A 4,084-nucleotide genomic window follows, 5' to 3' on the forward strand; every position below is an offset into this window, starting at 1 on the left:
GGTCACGTCTCTTATATCGTCTCCTCCTCCTCTTTTCTTTCCCTGCTCGAACCATCTCCCACACCTCCTCTTCTTTCTGCTCCTGTGCGCTAGCGGCCACAGCCCCACTGTCTGTCCCAACCTTAGATCGAGCTGTCTGGCAGTGGTTCCCCATCTCCGGACCGAAACATGAGCGCGAGCTGTTAGCTTTAAATAAGTCAGTGATTTCAGCACATTTTTTTGCGTGCTCTTTAAGTTTTTGCTTTCTCTTTTTCTTGCGCTTGTCATAGCCACTATTTTCTTTCTCCGTTTTGTGTCCTCTCTGTCGTCCAGTTTTAACAGCATTAGCCAGTCTGCAGTTGAGGTGATGATGAGTTTTGTCAAAAGAGGGCCTGAAGGGAGGGGCGGGACTTCGAGACCCAAAGCATTTCATTGGACTAGCCAAATGTGCATCAAGAGAAGCATCCAATGGGCTCCGATGTGTCACTTTTTTACCGTCGCAGACAAAAAAAAGAAAAAATATATTTTTTATTATTATTATTTCTGGCCCTCGGAGGGCCCGAGACGCGCGAGGGCCCACCGGGATTTGCCCGGTACGCCAGATGGCCAGTCCACCCCTGCACAGGGAGCAGAGAGAGAGAAAGAGAAAGAGACAGAGACAGAGGTAGAGGAAGAGGCTTGGAGGGACAGAGAGATAGAGTGTGGAAATTGTACACATTAATCTCATGAGTTTATATTTTTGCCAGCCATTCAAAAAGGAAGAAATTCTTTGTGGAGACATGTACAAGTGCCTTTTAGATCTCCTCAGATTTGTTTCTTTCCTTCCCTTTACACTTCTTTACTGTCTCTTTCAACATGGATCTTTAGAGGCAACATGACCACACAAAATCAGTGAAATGAATACGGACCACTGTGACACAAAATCTGTGGCATTTTGTCAGTTTTCTAATGACAGAATTATCATAGTTCTGTCTGAAAATATAGAAAACACTTCCTTGATTCCATCACTTATGTAGACAGTGTTTTTTGGCATAATCAGTGAAACTGCCACAGATCACAAGGGTCTGTGTTCGTTTCTTGGAATTCTATGAGATCAGGCTATCAGAGGCTGCTGCACACATGGAGTTGGAGTTGTGCAAACAAAAAGTGTGAAAGGTGCGAAGCAATTGCTTTTCAGGGTGGACAATAGCAGACCTGAGATTGAAAAAGGAGCATCAGAGGTAAAACATTTTCTGCCAAAAAAAATAGCGGTCTTCTACGGCAAGAAGAGGGTAAAAAGAGTGAATGTGTTGCTCTGTTTTCTTTTTCACTTAGTTGAGTAGAGTAGAGTTTGACTGAACTTAAAATTAAGTGGCCTTAACCCTTGTGTTGTGTTCGTAAGCTGCATACACCTGTGGTGTTCGGGTCATTTTTGACCCGTGAGAACAAAACTCAGCCATAAAATACCTAAAAACACTAGTTCTCATCAAATATTATTTTTCATCTCATAGCTAACTAGGTTAGCGTTCATATCCATGGAAATACTACTTTATTTATTGATCTCTTTGACTTTACAGGTCTTTTATCTTAGATTATGCAAATTGTTGTTGATGACCAAAACTATCAAAACCTGCATAAATTCACTATTAATAAGTCCTAAAGTGATACAATTAGTGATTATGTTGTCCTTGTATTACAGCTGACATGAGAGTACAACAACCCCCAAATTTCTTGTATTAGTTTTTCTATAATATTGAAAAATATAATCAATGGTGACATTTGTGGTGTTCGGGTCCAAACCAACCCAAAGAGATTTATAGCAGGATAAAGACCAAATGTACAACTAAATTAGTTTTTCAGTACATAAGATCAATGTTTAAATGTGTTGACTGGGTGTTTTTCAATATTTATATGATTTTAGTGTGGTAAATACACAAAATAACAATTCTGTCAGAGTCACAGTTATTTCGCCAATCGGTAACACTTTATTGTAGGGATACATCTATTAGCACTAATACATACTATTACTGTTTTTTGTCAGTTATTTGAAGCACTTTTTTCAGGAGCGGGGGTGCCACAAAAAGAGTGGGGAATCAGAGGGCGTGTTGCCCGGTGCGCATCTCATTGTAGAACTGCCACTGCGCAAGCACACACACACACACACACACACATACACACACACACACACACAGAACTGTAATAATTTATGACCCAGCTTTCTCTTTTTGAGAGTAAGGTAATCAAAGCTCAGGGTTATGTCAAGGGTGCAGATCCCAAGACATACACACGCACTCACGCACACACACACACACACACACACACACACACACACACACACACACACACACACACACACACACACACACACACACACACACACACACACACACACACACAAGCACACAGAACTGTAATAATTTATCACCCAGCTTTCTCTTTTTGAGAGTAAGGTAATCAAAGCTCAGGGTTATGTCAAGGGTGCAGATCCCAAGACATACACACGCACTCACGCACAAGCGCGTGCGGACGCACGCACGCACGCACGCACGCACGCACGCACGCACGCACGCACACACACACACACACACACACACACACACACAAGCACAGCAGAGAGTGAATGTCAGAGGTGCAGATCACAGCACAGCAGGCAGCCCATGAGAAGCACTGGATCAATCCTCCTTCCCTCCATCTCCACCTTAGCCTTCAGAAGGCCCTGAGAGAATAAGTGGAGACCTGCGTTACAGGAAGTCAGTCAGTCAGGCAACTCACAGGTACGCAAGCATGTAAACACAAACACGCACACGCACACACATTCAGCCGCGCACACACACACACACACACACACACACACACACACACACACACACACACACACACACACACACACACACACACACACACACACACACACACACACACACACACACACACACACACACACACACAGCCATGGTAGCCACAGGTTTTAGTCAATCAGTTAGTCAGTCAGTCAATCCACATGAAGCCTTGAATGAAGCCTTGAAATCATCTTGGCCACTCACTGGTGCAACTGATGAAATCCGGAATGTGTGCCGCTCTGTGCTGAAGAGAAGCTCTGTGTGTGCATGTGTGTGTGTGCGTACCCCATGTGAGTATGTGTGTGCGTGCCTGCTTGTGCACATGCATGTATGCGTGCACGCGAATAACTGCCTGCGTGCATGTGCGCGTGTCTGCATATGTGTGTGTGTGTGTGTGTGTGTGTGTGTGTGTGTGTGTGTGTGTGTGTGTGTGTGTGTGTGTGCGCGTGTGTGTGTGTGTGTGAGTGTGTGTGTGTGTGTGTGTGTGTGTGTGTGTATATATTGGAGATAAGCTATTTGGTGCCACGTGGAGGGAAACAGAGAGACTCAGCTGATGAAATTAATATTGGAGCAGGTGCAACATTTGGATAGGGTTTCTGTTCTGAGCTGCATTGTTGGATTTAGATATGGCCAAGACTTGGATTTCTTTTTTTTGCTCTGATTGTACACACACAGACAGAGAGAGAGAGGGGGAAAGAGGGAGAGAGAGAGACAGAGACAGAGAGAAAGAATTGCATTCATAGTCGCATACACTAGATATGCAGTACATGCACATCCCACGTATTCGAATGAGTTTTGCTGTGTGTGGCCTGGGTTCCGGGTACTGTAAATGAGCAATATGAGATAAATCTGAGATACCCCAGTCAGCCAACCAGCCAGAGTACAACCACAATTAGGCAACTCTCTCTATCCCGCAACAATTTTCTCTTGTGTTGCCTTATTTGTTTTGCTTTGTGACCTCAATTTCTTTGCCTAATAACCTTGATTTTTTCCCACAGTATTATTCCTTATTATTAAATATGTGTGTCGTAGCTTTTGTTGCTCTTTTGCTTTGTTTTTCATGTCTCAAAATGTAAATATATCGGCCTATATATACAGTATACTGTATACAAATGAATAACTGAATGAATGAATCAGCTAGAAATGCATTCAGAGAGTGCAAACCTCCCAAGGAAGCTGTGTGATAGAACATTTGACTATATTACACCCTAATTTTATAGTCTTTCTCCCTTGTTTTTGTGGAGTAAGAAGTTGGGATGACAAAAACTGCCCTATCCCGCGATGGT

The sequence above is a fragment of the Engraulis encrasicolus genome, chromosome 23 (assembly GCF_034702125.1).
Source record: "Engraulis encrasicolus isolate BLACKSEA-1 chromosome 23, IST_EnEncr_1.0, whole genome shotgun sequence".
In the NCBI taxonomy this organism is placed as follows: Eukaryota; Metazoa; Chordata; class Actinopteri; order Clupeiformes; family Engraulidae; genus Engraulis; species Engraulis encrasicolus.